We start from the raw sequence: 18060 nt of genomic DNA, 5'->3' as shown, positions 1-18060 counted from the left end.
AGCCAAACACCAGTCCACACACTCCCATCAGCTGGTGTGATTGTTGTATCAGGCATGTGGGCGTATGTAAGTGATGGGCCCTTGAGTGGCGCTGTCTGTCGATGTGAGTGTTGTAATGTGCTGGGCCCGTGGCTGGCGGTGTGAATGGCCTTGTGTGTGTCATGTATGAAAGTTGTGTGAATGGACTGTAAAGCGGTTGGTGCCTTGTCGCGGCTTTACAGCTCACGAGCTGTGAGACATTGGTTCAGTTTTTTGCCTTTCAGTTACTAACAGTGCTTTTCATTTTTGTGAAAGCTCTTGTTAGTAAAATTTGATCCACTGAACCATCACTCACCCTCGTGCCAAATCCAACCAGTATGTGTGGTAAAAATGACCAAACCTGCTCCGCTGTAATCAGGCGTCGCAGCACACCTATGACACGCTAGGTGCCTCAGGTGGGACCCCGATGATGAAGCATGCCACCAACTTGGTTGGTGGGTGAGGGGTCTTTTTCACATAACCTAAGTGTGTTTCTTTTCAAAATTTTAGTGTTTGGCACATCACGGACGTATGTGGGCACATCAAAACGATATATTACAAAACTACCTGTGTTTGGGGGGGGAGAGGGCACCTATGTTTTTGGTCCTGTGTGCGGCCTTCATCTAGGGAAACCTACCAAACCCAGACATTTTTTAAAACTAGACACCCCAAGGAGTCTAGGGAGGAGTGGCTTGCGTGGATCCCCCAACATTTTCTTACCCAGACTCCTCTGTAAACCTCAAAATGTGCTTAAAAAAAGCATATTTTCCTGACTTTTCTTCGTACGATCACCACTCCAGCACAAAATTCCTACTCCCCAGTGTTCCCCTCAGTCTCCCAAATAAAATGACACCTCACGTATGTGGGTCCCCAAAGCAGAGTCAGTCTAAAGATGTATAAAAGAATATGTCCTTATAAACTCGCAGTACTATCCCCTGTATCTCTACAAGTTTTGGGCCTTATTCTGTTGGAGGCACCTGGCCCACCCACACAACTGAGGTATCATTTTTATCGGGAGACTTGGGGGAACGCTGGGTGGAAGGAAATTTGTGGCTCCACTCAGATTCCAGAACTTTCTGTCACCGAAATGTGTGAAAAATGAGTTTTTTTAGCCAATATTTGAGGTTTGGAAAGGATTCTGGGTAACAGAACCTGGTCAGAGCCCCTCAAGTCACCCCATCTTGGATTCCCCTAGGTCTCTAGTTTTCAGAAATGCACAGGTTTGGTAGGTTTCCCTAGGTGCTGGCTGAGCTACAGGCCAAAAACTACAGGTAGGCACTGTTTTCAATGAAAAAATGTGATGTGTCCACGCTGCGCTTTGGGGCGTTTCCTGTCGCGGGCGCTAGGCCTACCCACACAAGTGAGGTATCATTTTTATCGGGAGACGTGGGGGAACGCTGGGTGGAAGGAAATTTGTGGCCCCTCTCAGATTCCAGAACTTTCTGCCACAGAAATGTGAGGAACATGTGTTTTTTTAGCCAAATTTTGAGGTTTGCAAAGGATTCTGGGTAACAGAACCTGGTCCGAGCCACACAAATCACCCCATCTTGGATTCCCCTAGGTCTCTAGTTTTCAGAAATGCACAGGTTTGGTAGGTTTCCCTAGGTGGCGGCTGAGCTACAGGCCAATATCTACAGGTAGGCACTTTGCTAAAAACAGGTCTGTTTTCTGTGATGTGTCCACGTTGCGCTTTGGGGCGTTTCCTGTCGCGGGCGCTAGGCCTACCCACACAAGTGAGGTATCATTTTTATCGGGAGACGTGGGGGAACGCTGGGTGGAAGGAAATTTGTGGCTCCTCTCAGATTCCAGAACTTTCTGCCACAGAAATGTGAGGAACATATGTTTTTTTAGCCAATTTTTGAGCTTTGCAAAGGATTCTGGGTAACAGAACCTGGTCCGAGCCCCGCCAGTCACCCCTCCTTGGATTCCCCTAGGTCTCTAGTTTTCAGAAATGTACAGGTTTGGTAGGTTTCCCTAGGTGCCGGCTGAGCTAGAGGCCAAAATCTACAGGTAGTCACTTCGCAAAAAACACCTCTGTTTTCTTCCAAAATTTTGGTGGTGTCCACGTTGCGCTTTGGGGCGTTTCCTGTCGCGGGCGCTAGGCCTACCCACGCAAGTGAGGTATCATTTTTATCGGGAGACTTGGGGGAACGCTGGGTGGAAGGAAATTTGTGGCTCCTCCCAGATTCCAGAACTTTCTGCCACAGAAATGTGAGGAACATGTGTTTTTTTAGCCAATTTTTGAGCTTTGCAAAGGATTCTGGGTAACAGAACCTGGTCCGAGCCCCGCCAGTCACCCCTCCTTGGATTCCCCGAGGTCTCTAGTTTTCAGAAATGCACAGGTTTGGTAGGTTTCCCTAGGTGGCGGCTGAGCTAGAGGCCAAAATCTACAGGTAGGCACTTTGCTAAAAACAGGTCTTTTTTCTGTGATGTGTCCATGTTGCGCTTTGGGGCGTTTCCTGTCGCGGGCGCTAGGCCTACCCACACAAGTGAGGTATCATTTTTATCGGGAGACGTGGGGGAACGCTGGGTGGAAGGAAATTTGTGGCTCCTCTCGGATTCCAGAACTTTCTGCCACAGAAATGTGAGGAACATGTGTTTTTTTAGCCAATTTTTGAGCTTTGCAAAGGATTCTGGGTAACAGAACCTGGTCCGAGCCCCGCCAGTCACCCCTCCTTGGATTCCCCTAGGTCTCTAGTTTTCAGAAATGTACAGGTTTGGTAGGTTTCCCTAGGTGCCGGCTGAGCTAGAGGCCAAAATCTACAGGTAGTCACTTCGCAAAAAACACCTCTGTTTTCTTCCAAAATTTTGGTGGTGTCCACGTTGCTCTTTGGGGCGTTTCCTGTCGCGGGCGCTAGGCCTACCCACGCAAGTGAGGTATCATTTTTATCGGGAGACTTGGGGGAACGCTGGGTGGAAGGAAATTTGTGGCTCCTCCCAGATTCCAGAACTTTCTGCCACAGAAATGTGAGGAACATGTGTTTTTTTAGCCAATTTTTGAGCTTTGCAAAGGATTCTGGGTAACAGAACCTGGTCCGAGCCCCGCCAGTCACCCCTCCTTGGATTCCCCTAGGTCTCTAGTTTTCAGAAATGCACAGGTTTGGTAGGTTTCCCTCGGTGGCGGCTGAGCTAGAGGCCAAAATCTACAGGTAGGCACTTTGCTAAAAACAGGTCTGTTTTCTGTGATGTGTCCACGTTGCGCTTTGGGGCGTTTCCTGTCGCGGGCGCTAGGCCTACCCACACAAGTGAGGTATCATTTTTATCGGGAGATGTGGGGGAACGCTGAGTGGAAGGAAATTTGTGGCTCCTCTCGGATTCCAGAACTTTCTGCCACAGAAATGTGAGGAACATGTGTTTTTTTAGCCAATTTTTGAGCTTTGCAAAGGATTCTGGGTAACAGAACCTGGTCCGAGCCCCGCCAGTCACCCCTCCTTGGATTCCCCTAGGTCTCTAGTTTTCAGAAATGTACAGGTTTGGTAGGTTTCCCTAGGTGCCGGCTGAGCTAGAGGCCAAAATCTACAGGTAGTCACTTCGCAAAAAACACCTCTGTTTTCTTCCAAAATTTTGGTGGTGTCCACGTTGCGCTTTGGGGCGTTTCCTGTCGCGGGCGCTAGGCCTACCCACGCAAGTGAGGTATCATTTTTATCGGGAGACTTGGGGGAACGCTGGGTGGAAGGAAATTTGTGGCTCCTCCCAGATTCCAGAACTTTCTGCCACAGAAATGTGAGGAACATGTGTTTTTTTAGCCAATTTTTGAGCTTTGCAAAGGATTCTGGGTAACAGAACCTGGTCCGAGCCCCGCCAGTCACCCCTCCTTGGATTCCCCTAGGTCTCTAGTTTTCAGAAATGCACAGGTTTGGTAGGTTTCCCTAGGTGGCGGCTGAGCTAGAGGCCAAAATCTACAGGTAGGCACTTTGCTAAAAACAGGTCTGTTTTCTGTGATGTGTCCACGTTGCGCTTTGGGGCGTTTCCTGTCGCGGGCGCTAGGCCTACCCACACAAGTGAGGTATCATTTTTATCGGGAGACGTGGGGGAACGCTGGGTGGAAGGAAATTTGTGGCTCCTCTCGGATTCCAGAACTTTCTGCCACAGAAATGTGAGGAACATGTGTTTTTTTAGCCAATTTTTGAGCTTTGCAAAGGATTCTGGGTAACAGAACCTGGTCCGAGCCCCGCCAGTCACCCCTCCTTGGATTCCCCTAGGTCTCTAGTTTTCAGAAATGTACAGGTTTGGTAGGTTTCCCTAGGTGCCGGCTGAGCTAGAGGCCAAAATCTACAGGTAGTCACTTCGCAAAAAACACCTCTGTTTTCTTCCAAAATTTTGGTGGTGTCCACGTTGCGCTTTGGGGCGTTTCCTGTCGCGGGCGCTAGGCCTACCCACGCAAGTGAGGTATCATTTTTATCGGGAGACTTGGGGGAACGCTGGGTGGAAGGAAATTTGTGGCTCCTCCCAGATTCCAGAACTTTCTGCCACAGAAATGTGAGGAACATGTGTTTTTTTAGCCAATTTTTGAGCTTTGCAAAGGATTCTGGGTAACAGAACCTGGTCCGAGCCCCGCCAGTCACCCCTCCTTGGATTCCCCTAGGTCTCTAGTTTTCAGAAATGCACAGGTTTGGTAGGTTTCCCTAGGTGGCGGCTGAGCTAGAGGCCAAAATCTACAGGTAGGCACTTTGCTAAAAACAGGTCTGTTTTCTGTGATGTGTCCACGTTGCGCTTTGGGGCGTTTCCTGTCGCGGGCGCTAGGCCTACCCACACAAGTGAGGTATCATTTTTATCGGGAGACATGGGGGAACGCTGGGTGGAAGGAAATTTGTGGCTCCTCTCAGATTCCAGAACTTTCTGCCACAGAAATGTGAGGAACATGTGTTTTTTTAGCCAATTTTTGAGCTTTGCAAAGGATTCTGGGTAACAGAACCTGGTCCGAGCCCCGCCAGTCACCCCTCCTTGGATTCCCCTAGGTCTCTAGTTTTCAGAAATGCACAGGTTTGGTAGGTTTCCCTAGGTGGCGGCTGAGCTAGAGGCCAAAATCTACAGGTAGGCACTTTGCTAAAAACAGGTCTGTTTTCTGTGATGTGTCCACGTTGCGCTTTGGGGCGTTTCCTGTCGCGGGCGCTAGGCCTACCCACACAAGTGAGGTATCATTTTTATCGGGAGACGTGGGGGAACGCTGGGTGGAAGGAAATTTGTGGCTCCTCTCGGATTCCAGAACTTTCTGCCACAGAAATGTGAGGAACATGTGTTTTTTTAGCCAATTTTTGAGCTTTGCAAAGGATTCTGGGTAACAGAACCTGGTCCGAGCCCCGCCAGTCACCCCTCCTTGGATTCCCCTAGGTCTCTAGTTTTCAGAAATGTACAGGTTTGGTAGGTTTCCCTAGGTGCCGGCTGAGCTAGAGGCCAAAATCTACAGGTAGTCACTTCGCAAAAAACACCTCTGTTTTCTTCCAAAATTTTGGTGGTGTCCACGTTGCGCTTTGGGGCGTTTCCTGTCGCGGGCGCTAGGCCTACCCACGCAAGTGAGGTATCATTTTTATCGGGAGACTTGGGGGAACGCTGGGTGGAAGGAAATTTGTGGCTCCTCCCCGATTCCAGAACTTTCTGCCACAGAAATGTGAGGAACATGTGTTTTTTTAGCCAATTTTTGAGCTTTGCAAAGGATTCTGGGTAACAGAACCTGGTCCGAGCCCCGCCAGTCACCCCTCCTTGGATTCCCCTAGGTCTCTAGTTTTCAGAAATGCACAGGTTTGGTAGGTTTCCCTAGGTGGCGGCTGAGCTAGAGGCCAAAATCTACAGGTAGGCACTTTGCTAAAAACAGGTCTGTTTTCTGTGATGTGTCCACGTTGCGCTTTGGGGCGTTTCCTGTCGCGGGCGCTAGGCCTACCCACACAAGTGAGGTATCATTTTTATCGGGAGACGTGGGGGAACGCTGGGTGGAAGGACATTTGTGGCTCCTCTCAGATTCCAGCACTTTCTGCCACAGAAATGTGAGGAACATGTGTTTTTTTAGCCAATTTTTGAGCTTTGCAAAGGATTCTGGGTAACAGAACCTGGTCCGAGCCCCGCCAGTCACCCCTCCTTGGATTCCCCTAGGTCTCTAGTTTTCAGAAATGCACAGGTTTGGTAGGTTTCCCTAGGTGGCGGCTGAGCTAGAGGCCAAAATCTACAGGTAGGCACTTTGCTAAAAACAGGTCTGTTTTCTGTGATGTGTCCACGTTGCGCTTTGGGGCGTTTCCTGTCGCGGGCGCTAGGCCTACCCACACAAGTGAGGTATCATTTTTATCGGGAGACGTGGGGGAACGCTGGGTGGAAGGAAATTTGTGGCTCCTCTCGGATTCCAGAACTTTCTGCCACAGAAATGTGAGGAACATGTGTTTTTTTAGCCAATTTTTGAGCTTTGCAAAGGATTCTGGGTAACAGAACCTGGTCCGAGCCCCGCCAGTCACCCCTCCTTGGATTCCCCTAGGTCTCTAGTTTTCAGAAATGTACAGGTTTGGTAGGTTTCCCTAGGTGCCGGCTGAGCTAGAGGCCAAAATCTACAGGTAGTCACTTCGCAAAAAACACCTCTGTTTTCTTCCAAAATTTTGGTGGTGTCCACGTTGCGCTTTGGGGCGTTTCCTGTCGCGGGCGCTAGGCCTACCCACGCAAGTGAGGTATCATTTTTATCGGGAGACTTGGGGGAACGCTGGGTGGAAGGAAATTTGTGGCTCCTCCCAGATTCCAGAACTTTCTGCCACAGAAATGTGAGGAACATGTGTTTTTTTAGCCAATTTTTGAGCTTTGCAAAGGATTCTGGGTAACAGAACCTGGTCCGAGCCCCGCCAGTCACCCCTCCTTGGATTCCCCTAGGTCTCTAGTTTTCAGAAATGCACAGGTTTGGTAGGTTTCCCTAGGTGGCGGCTGAGCTAGAGGCCAAAATCTACAGGTAGGCACTTTGCTAAAAACAGGTCTGTTTTCTGTGATGTGTCCACGTTGCGCTTTGGGGCGTTTCCTGTCGCGGGCGCTAGGCCTACCCACACAAGTGAGGTATCATTTTTATCGGGAGACTTGGGGGAACATAGAATAGCAAAACAAGTGTTATTGCCCCTTGTCTTTCTCTACATTTTTCCCTTCCAAAAGTAAGACAGTGTGTAAAAAAGACGTCTATTTGAGAAATGCCCTGTAATTCACATGCTAGTATGGGCACCCCGGAATTCAGAGATGTGCAAATAACCACTGCTTCTCAACACCTTATCTTGTGCCCATTTTGGAAATACAAAGGTTTTCTTGATAGCTATTTTTTACTCTTTATATTTCAGCAAATGAATTGCTGTATACCTGGCATAGAATGAAAACCCACTGCAGGGTGCAGGTCATTTATTGGCTCTGGGTACCTAGAGTTCTTGATGAACCTACAAGCCCTATATATCCCCGCAACCAGAAGAGTCCAGCAGACGTAACGGTATATTGCTTTCGAAAATCTGACATTGCAGGAAAAAGTTACAGAGTAAAACTTAGAGAAAAATTGATGTTTTTTTCACCTCAATTTCAAAAATTTTCTTTTTCAGTTGCTATTTTCTGTAGGAAACCCTTGTAGGATCTACACAAATTACCCCTTGCTGAATTCAGAATTTTGTCTACTTTTCAGAAATGTTGCGGTTTATGGGATCCAGCGTTGGTTTCATGCCCATTTCTGTCACTGACTGGAAGGAGGCTGAAAGCACAAAAAATCGTAAAAATGGGGTATGTCCCAGTAAAATGCCAAAATTGGGTTGAAAAATTGGGTTTTCTGATTCAAGTCTGCCTGTTCCTGAAAGCTGGGAAGCTGGTGATTTTATCACCGCAAACCCTTTGTTGATGCCCTTTTCAGGGAAAAAAACACAAGCCTTCTTCTGCAGCCCATTTTTCCAATTTTTTTTAAAAAAATGAAATTTTCACTGTTTTTTGGCTAATTTCTTGGCCTCCTTCTGGGGAACCCACAAAGTCTGGGTACCTCTAGAATCCCTAGGATGTTGGAAAAAAAGGACGCAAATTTGGCATGGGTAGCTTATGTGAACAAAAAGTTATGAGGGCCTAAGCGCGAACTGCTCCAAATAGCCAAAAAAAGGCTCGGCACAGGAGGGGGAAAAGGCCTGGCAGCGAAGGGGTTAAACATATGGGTTAGTGCTATGTGGGTGCAAATTTCATTTAAGTTAGTTAAGCACTGACTTGCCTAAAACGATGAGAAAAAATTGTTCTGCATGGTAGTACCTGCCTGTTGAAATCGATCTATATCTATCTGTCTGTTGAAATCTGAGCTTTGCATAATACGTACTTTCAGCTGTTTAGACGCCAGTTTGGTAAATAGAAAATCTTCGCTGTCATTTTCACAGCTTATGATCAAATTGTACATATTGTCTACTACTTAGCCTTGTGAGTAATGGTGTTTCTTTGCTATTTGGACAGCTGCTGGCCAAACAGTAGACAACTTCTGCTACTCAGTGGGTAGGTAAAAAATGAAGTTTCTTTGCCATTTGCAAATCAACTAGCTGAGTAGTAATTAATTTCTTCTGGTTAGCCCGCTGTCAGGTAAATAATTACTTTTTTGGCTATTTGCATGACTGCTGGCCATATTGTACATAATGTCCAACATTTTTCTAGCAGCCGTGTAGAGTGAAGTTTCTTGGCAATTTGCACAGCCACTGCACAAATGATGCGTAATGTTTTTTAGTTAGCCATTGCCTGGATGAATAATTACATTTATTTACTGTTCACCTGGCTTCCGGCCAAGCTGTACATACTATTAAGCCAGCGGCCATATAAATAGTAAAGTTTTCTTTCTATTAGTACGGCCTCTGGCCAAGCAGTGCAGAATCTGTTGGAGTGTAGCTTTTATAATCAATATTAACATGAAAAACTTGCAAAATAACATATAATGAAGTTGCATAGAAAACGTATTAATGTGCTACTAATGTACGCGTTTGAAATGTGCCCACGGGGAGTGGCAACCAATGTATACGATGATCAATGGAATTTGACTAATAATTAATTAATAATGTACTAAAGTATGATTTTATATTAGCATTAAGAGTTATATGTTAAGGTTTTGCTAAATTAATTACTAGGCCTTAGTAAGCAAGGGTCTGGGCCTAGCTGACTGGTGCCATATTAAATGTGTTTTTCTAACGTGCAGTGTGCTGTCTTTCTGAAGGACATGAAACAGTACTTTTCCAGAAGCTAGAAGAAATGTGTGTGTAACCGTAGCAAATTCTTTCTCATGAGACACGACTTGCTCAAGGAGACATTCTTGCTGAATGCAACAGTGTAATTCGCAACAGGTGCAAGGTCGCCTGAACTGGTAAACACAATGGAACTACTGACTGGAGGGACAAGTGTAATTTTCTTACCTGACATTCTACCCGTTGAAGAATTCAATTACAGGAGACAATAAACTATGTGAGAACTGTCTTAAGTGAAAATTCTAGTAAGGTGTGTGATGGATCATTGGACAGAGATAACGATGCACCAAATATTGCCCAATTGGAAATTAGAAGCTTGTTAGCCGTATTCGATATAACGACGTGTCGCAAGGAAGAATCAGCCATTACGTGCCATTACCTAGCCATTCCACGCCATTCTTCTTACTCATGCTGTTACTTTAAGACTTTGCGGTTTGATTCTTCAAACGATCCTCACCTTTCTTGCCTTGCCCGATACTTGCTTCTTCTCCTTATGAGGGAAGACCCTATTGCCCTGTCTTGCTGAGACTTTGCTGCTTATCCTGGCCGATGGCGAGTCGACTGATGTCCTGAGGACGAAGACTGACTCTGTATGCTGACCCATTACAGAGGGTAACTCTATGATAATGAAATTGTAATTGTCTGTTTGCCTTTTCTTTCTAGGTACCAACTGCTATTTGATAGAGGCCATAGTTAGATGTTTTCTAAATTTGTGTTACTAAATTGTTTTGCATGAAGCCCAACATGCTGATGCTAATTCGAGGTTAGTTAAGGAGGTCACTAATATTGGGTGCAAATAGACAAATGACAGAATCTTTGCTTTGTTGAATAATGTTCTGATGATACTCTGCTAAGGTCGTGCTTTGTTCTAATGTTCATGATCTTTGCTCTGATAAAGTCTTATTCAAGTTGTCATATTGTAACATTGTTGATGTATTTGCTGGTACTGAGACTAATAAACTTGCTAGTAGAGTGTAACAAATAGGGAATAAATATCTTAAATCTTATTAGAGTTGTGTGGTTATTCATGGCTGAAAGGTCATGGTGTGTTTTGATTGCTATTAATGTTATTAACTAGTTGATTGATGTGTTATTGTGAATATTGATGAGGTTATTGATCTATTGATTTAAATGCAGAAGAGATATCTCGTCCTAAGAAGTCCCCAATCAGGGTCAAAAGGTTCATTGGCCTAAAACAAGTACCCGTGTAAGTAAATTATCTAAGACGGGACGCGTTATCAATCCATACTATTTAGTCAGTGGACAGTTAAATAGTGAAGTTTGTCTGCTATTTGCAATACCGCTAATCAAATAGTAAATAATTTCTATGTTTTAGCCAGCAGCCAAGTAAATAACAGAGAGAAGACATTATTTACCTTGCAGCCGGCTAAATATCTGCTTTCTAAAATTATACTTCATGGTTTGTTGGGAGCTTGATCCAAATATCCCTGGTAACTCATGGAAGCATTTTGCAAGGTGACAATTGGGGGGTGTTTGTGCATTGTGTACAGCACAGGAGGTGGTAATGATAGTAGTTCGTGGTAATACAGTTTAAAAAAAAACTTTTTTAACTAAATCATAGACAGCAGGAGGAGTCACGGTCAATATCTTTGTTATAATATTGTCTGCACTTCTTAAAAAGCATTCCCATACCCACCATGTATGGTAGGAAAAGTACTTGTAGTTTTTCCATTTGCAGAGGATCATCTTGATCCCTAAAAGTAAGTAGGATATCTAGTAATAACAGATCTGAAATAATAAGGGACAATTTTGTGAAATTGCTGCAAAAAATGGATAATCATTGTTTGCACTAGATTCCAAATTCCAAACTGCTTCCTTGTTCCATCATTCTTTCCACTTTCTCATGTACCTAACCTGAAACTGCGGTCTACTCTAAACCCATGATTATTTCCCTTTCCTCTTACAAAGTCTCAAATTATGTCCTGGTTGCTTCTGTTACTTTTGATTCCTGTCACCCATCCTAGTGCCTCCTGCCAGCCTTTTCATGGCAGGGACCAGGCCATGAAAAGGCTGCCGGAAAGAGGACTCATGATCAGCATGGTGGCACTGAACTCAGCGCTGCTGTGGCTGACCATGACTCCACCTGCTGCCACCACGTCGGGATCTGTGATCCTCCTGGTGGCAGCAGTCCCCGGCGCGGTTGTAATGTGGGGGTCGGACTTCTAGAGATGCAGGGGTCCAACCACAAAACTTGTTATATGTCCTAAGTTATTGTATGTTTTGTAATGTTAATTGGTTGTAGTGTTTGTGTTTCTGGCAGTTAAATAATGCTAGGCTTGCATATTTCAATATATATCTTATTTAAATATTTTTTAGTGATTTAAAACACGTTCATAATTTTTTTATTTACTACATATAACTTTATTTTAAAGAGTAGGAAAACCTTTTTTGTATATGTTTTACATATTTACGGCCTAATTACGGGGTTTGCCGTCTTAAGAATGCCAGCCTTGCGGTGGCGGTCAGGACCACCGCTGCTGTCGCGGTCCAACTGCCACATTAAGACCCTGGTGGTGAGACCCCCAAGATTCTGCTGTTTCTGCCAGGACTGGTGATCCAGATGGGTTGAGGTTGGGTGCAGGCGGGTGCAAGTCGGAATCAGCCAGGGCGGTGCTGCATGCAGCGCAGCCCTGCTGATTATGACCTGGTTCTCCACCAGCCTTTTCATGGCGATTCCTGTCACCCCTCCTAGTGCCTCCTGCATCTTACCTCTGAAGTCGCTACTCCTAAGTGCCACTTTATCTTAACCTTACTCGTTTGCACTTTTATTAAGGACCTTATTCCTCCTTCTCATGTCCTCCATTATCAGCCCTATTTTTTTCAGCCCAAGCCCCAATGCTGACCAACACTGGGGTATTTCAGGTATCCACTTGCCCAACACAGCATCCTTTTAGAGCTGGGTGGCTTCTACTGAGGCTCGTCTTTCCTAGGTGCCATGGTAACTGCTTCCTTTCAACATGTGAAAACATAATCATATATTTCTATGTATTATAGTATTAATATTTTATATATGTCTACAGGACATGTGTAGCAATACATTTTATCAGATTTTGATGTTGTTTCATATTGATTGGAAGTATGTTAGTCTCAATTTTGGTTGCTAAGTTTCATGGTTACAGGAGGCCCAGAAGTCATTCTGCAAAGTGTAACTTTGTTTCTTGTCCTGGCAACTGGAATCAGGATTTTATGACAAGACCGGAGGCTCCTATTATGCGTTTCTTTTCTTGCTTTATTTAATGAGCAGCAGTCAAAAAAACCACAAATCCCATAAGGCTTAACATCTGTAGCCAATGGGATTAAAAACGTAGTTCAAAACACACCAGAACCAATAGTCATCACGATATGCCATTGTGACGTTACTTGACTGCAAGCAGCCCTCTTTTCTTGCTGCTGCAGTCGAGATAAGTCGCACTTTCTTTTATTCACGTTACTTTTATTATATACTGTTTGAATACTGTTGTTTTTACAGCATACCGTATTGTTGCTTTTATTATGTCCGACGGCAAGTTGCCGCATGTTCATTTGGTGCACCGGTCACTCGTGCACAGCGCTCCTGCTGTTTCGAGCTGAGCGCTTCAGCTCTGACATCGGGTTTTTGTTTATCTTTAACGCACGTCGCGCGCGCTCTGAATTCCAGACATTCCTTTGCCTCAGGCAGCAACCGTCATTCGGATTGCTCCTGAGGCAAGGACGTCGTGTGAAGAGCGCTTCAGAGAGACTTTTCCTTCTTTATCTAGAGTAACTTTCGTTGCTCTAATTCGAGGTTTACCTTATCATTAACCCCTTCTCTCCCCTGTTTTACACAAAAGGACCCCGTTTTTTTTTTCCTGGCTTAGTCTTGTTATTTTTCAAAATAGAATATACAAATTTATTTCTATTTTAATTAATAATATAACAAGTCTTTTGAGTTATATAAATATTTTTATTGGCATTGGACACCATGGAACCTGGCGCTTCCTCTATGGAGCAGGGTGTTTCCACTGAACTGGAAGATATGAGACATGAACTCTGTGATTTTATTAGAAGTTCTGTCCATCAGGCAGTATCTTCCTCATTACAAAAATTATCAAAGAATCTGGAGAACAATCTTTCTAATTTAATCTCCAAATCGGCCCAGACTGCGGGGGAAAGCAGTAAGCGTCCACCAACCATGCCAGGTATGGGGACGCAAATGGAAGTTGAGACCATCTCATGCACGCCAGAGGATGCGGTTCCTCACAAGGCTCCTGCCAAGGAGTATAACAATATGGCCTCAAAATCTTCTTTAAAGCGAAAATTTAAAGAACGTAATGTTCTCCCCGTTATTTCTCCAGTTATTCAAGATACAGACGAAGATATGCCTGATGTAGATTCAGATTCATATATATCTGACAAAGACGATGATGATTCCTTTCCCATTCCTCCTCCTAAAAAATCAAAAAAAGCCTCTGCTACCCCTTCTCTTTTAGACTCAGAAGGGTTTCCTATGTTCGATCCCTCTCAAATTCATCATCCTAATTCTACTGAGTGGTTTCCAGCTGACCATGTGGGTCCTTATGTGGCACAGAAATTATTTTCACCCCTAGACAAACAAACTAGATCTAAATTAAAGTCCGAATGCCCTAGTCCCGTGCTTTCTAACAAGGCCACTATTACCCCTACCATTGATGAACAAATGTTGACTTTCTTCACCAAACAAGGTAAAGACCCTCGCAAGGGCGTGGACAAAGCATGATCCTCTTTTCAGGACAATCTCTTAGACATTACGGGGCCACTTACTAGGATTTTTGATCTTGTCGAATCAGCCAGACTAGAGGGTTCCTTCCTGGACCTAGAGGAATTATCATTATGGGTTCAACGTTGTTTCTGCCTTCTGGGAAATGAAAATTCTTCCTTTATACACGAGAGGCGTAAAGGCCTACTTATCAAATTAGACCCCAAACTCATAAATTTGGCAACCGTTCAACCTCAGCTTCAATCAGATGGACAACTTTTTGGAGATTCCTTCATAAAAGACCTCAGCAAATATGTTGCTACTTTCACCTCATTAGACAAAGCCCAACAGTCGATGAGGAAAATGTTTCACCAACGGGTTTTTGCCAGGGCCGGTAGAGGCAGGGGTCGCATTACCGGCCGCGGATTCACCAATCAAGGCTCAAGAGGTTATTACAGTTCCTACCAGCAGGACTTCAGACCTCAATTCTACCCCCAACGTGGCAGATGATACTGTGCCAGGTCCGCCAGACATTCCAGAGCCGCCAACCCAACAGGTAAGCCTCCTAGTCGATTCTTTCCCGACAGGGGGTCGAATTTCCCACTTTCTGTCAAATTGGCAATCAATAACAGCAGATGCTTGGGTGTTAAACACGGTTCTAGGTCACAAAATAGAACTTTATTCTACTCCGGTGCAAACTTTTTTCCAAGCTCCTCCCCATTTTTCCACAGAAATGGTTCATCTAATATCTCTAGAGGTAGACACACTGTTACAGAAACAAGCGATTGCACCCACTCTCCCCTTTCTTCGGGATTTATCAGCCCAATTTTTCTTGTTCAAAAGAAAAACAAAAAGATGCGTCCAGTCGTCAACCTAAAACATTTCAACCGGTTCGTAGTATACCGGCATTTCAAAATGGAAACAATTCTCCATCTCAGAGACATACTCCTCCAGAACGACTGGATGGTCAGGCTGGATCTACAGGACGCTTACTTAGTGGTTCCTGTTCATCCAGAATGCAGAAAATTTCTTCAATTCCAGTGGTTGGACAAAATGTATCACTTTACCTCTCTGCCCTTCGGTCTATCGTCAGCCCCATGGTGTTTTACCAAACTCATGAAGCCCGTAGTAGCCTTTCTAAGAGCTCAGGGGATAAGATTATTAATTTACCTAGACAATATCCTCATCCTAAATCAGTCGTCACAGACTCTCCTAGTCCACTTACAAACAACTTGCACTCTGTTGGAAGACTTGGGTTTTATAATAAACAGAGAAAAATCCCTCCTTATACCCTCCCAAATCGTAGAATTCCTGGGATTTCAAATCAATTCTCTCTCAGCTACCCTTCTTCTACCCTCGTCAAAAATAAAATCCATAAAATCCGAAATTTTGCAAATTCTCCCCAATTCCCTCATTTCCCTCCGAAATCTAGCCCGAGTTGTAGGTCTTCTCTATTCCTCTATCCAAGCAATTTTTCCGGGTCCCCTTCACTACCGTTCTCTTCAAAGATTAAAGATTCAACACCTGAGAAAGGGGCTTTCGTATTCCGATCTCGTTCCTTTAGACATGGAGGCCCTCATTCCGACCCTGGCAGTTGGAGGGCAGAGGAAGCACCCCCAACAGGCTGGCGGTGCTTCCAGGGCCATTCTGACCGCGGCGGTAAAGCCGCGGTCAGAAAAGGGGAACCGGCGGTTTCCCGCTGGTTTACCCCTGGCCCAGGGAAACCTCCATGGCGGCGCTGCTTGCAGCGCCGCCATGGGGATTCCGACCCCCTTCCCGCCATCCTGTTCCTGGCGGTTTTTACCGCCAGGAACAGGATGGTGGCATGGGGACCCCTGCACTGGCATGGGCAGTGCAGGGGCCCCCTAACAGGGCCCCACAAAGATTTTCAGTGTCTGCTTTGCAGACACTGAAAATCGGGACGGGTGCCACTGCACCCGTCGCACCCCTGCAAATCCGCCGGCTCCATTCGGAGCCGGATTCCTCTTTGCAGGGGCTTTCCCGCTGGGCTGGCGGGCGATCTTTTGGAGATCGCCCGCCGGCCCAGCGGGAAAGTCGGAATGACCCTTGCGGTCTTGTGACCGCGGAGCGGTCTTCCGACGGGGTTACTTTGGCGGGCAGCCTCCGCCGCCCGCCAAAGTCGGAATGACCCCCAGAGTCTCGCACAGAGCTTCAATGGTGGATAGACCATTTGGACGCTTGGAACGGGAAAAGTATCTTTCCATCAGCCCCAGATCTTGTGTTAGAATCCGATGCAAGTCATCTAGGCTGGGGAACCCGTTGTGGACCCATCTCGACTGGAGGTACATGGTCAAGCGAGGAGTCTAAATTGCACATCAATTGTTTAGAGATGCTTGCAGGCTCCTTTGCAATCAGAAGTCTGGCAAAGCAGAAAGTACATTGTGCAATCCTGCTCAGGATGGACAATATATCCGCGGTCAGATATATAAACCATCTTGGGAGTACAAGATCCAAACTTTTGGCAGACCTAGCCAAGAGCTTTTGGGAGTTTTGCCTCTCAAACCATCTTTCGGTACATGCAGAGTATCTTCCTGGAGCTCTCAACACAGTGGCAGATTGGCATTCTCGTCACCTTCGAGACTCCATCCATTGGAGACTTCATCCTTCCGTGTTTCACAACATTCAATCCTTATGGGGCCCGTTCTCCATAGACCTTTTTGCATCCCGACTCAACACACAACTCCCTCAATTTTACAGCTGGCGTCCAGATCCCTTAGCCTTAGCATCAGATGCTTTCTCACAAGACTGGTCTCATTCCCTCAACTACGCCTTCCCCCCTTTCATAATGATCAACAGGGTTCTGGCTCAGGCCAGACGTCAACACGCCTCTCTCTCTCTTATAGTCCCGTATTGGCAATCCCAAATTTGGTTTCCCACTCTTTTGGAACTGTCAATAGATTTTCCCTTGTTAATTCCATCCTTTCCGGATCTGCTACTAGACCCTCTTCAACGTTCTCTTCCCCTTATTCTGAACAATATCCTAACCCTATCCGCTTGGAAAATCTCAGGGGTCCCCAATCTCCCCCCGTCATTTCGGCAGAAGCTTCCCATTATATCTCAAACTCCTGGGCCCCAGGCACCAAAAAAGCCTACAAGGCAGCCTGGTCTCTATGGGACTGCTGGTATGTGGGAAGACAAATTAATCCCTTTTCAGCAGATGTGATCTTTGTCGTAATTTTTTTTGCCTCAGAAGCCAGCAAAGTTAAAGCATTTCGCACTATCAATCTTTACAGATCTGCTACTTCTTCCAAACATATTCATGTTCATGGGAAACCGGTAGGGAAACACCCGTTGGTATGTAGATTATTAAAGGGAGTAACATTTTCCAAACCTCCGCTACCAAAGTACAATCAATTGTGGGATGTTAATATTGTTTTGAAATATTTGATTGCATTACCAGATAATTCAAGTTTATCATTAAAGCTTTTATCTGCCAAATTAACAATGTTATTATGCTTAGTTTCTATTAAACGTTTATCAGATGTTAAGGCTTTGGACGTCTCCAACCGTCAATTTACCCCGTCGAGAGTGTTGTTTTCGGTTGTACGACGTACCAAGACCAATTTGTCGTCAGTCTTTTATCCCTATTTTCCGCTTCAACCAAAATTGTGTGTTTGGACAGTGTCTCAAAGTTTACGAACATAGGACCGCAGATTTGAGAACATCCTCCTCCCAACTTCTCATATCTTTCAGGAAACCCCATAACCTGGTTTCTTCTGCTACATTAGCCCATTGGGTAAGACTGATTATGTCCTTGGCTGGTATTGATGTTTCCAAGTTCGGGGCTCACTCCTCTAGGGGGGCTATGGCTTCCAAAGCTTTCTGGGCATAGGACCGCAGATTTGAGAACATCCTCCTCCCAACTTCTCATATCTTTCAGGAAACCCCATAACCTGGTTTCTTCTGCTACATTAGCCCATTGGGTAAGACTGATTATGTCCTTGGCTGGTATTGATGTTTCCAAGTTCGGGGCTCACTCCTCTAGGGGGGCTATGGCTTCCAAAGCTTTCTGGGCGGGATCTCGTTTGGAGGATATTCTGAAATCTGCGGATTGGTCCAATGATAATACTTTTAGAGTATTCTATTGCAAACCGATTGATAATGCTTCTTGTCATA

Source organism: Pleurodeles waltl, chromosome 6 (genome assembly GCF_031143425.1).
Source record: "Pleurodeles waltl isolate 20211129_DDA chromosome 6, aPleWal1.hap1.20221129, whole genome shotgun sequence".
Classification (NCBI taxonomy): domain Eukaryota; kingdom Metazoa; phylum Chordata; class Amphibia; order Caudata; family Salamandridae; genus Pleurodeles; species Pleurodeles waltl.
Note: the sequence above shows the minus strand (reverse complement) of the source record.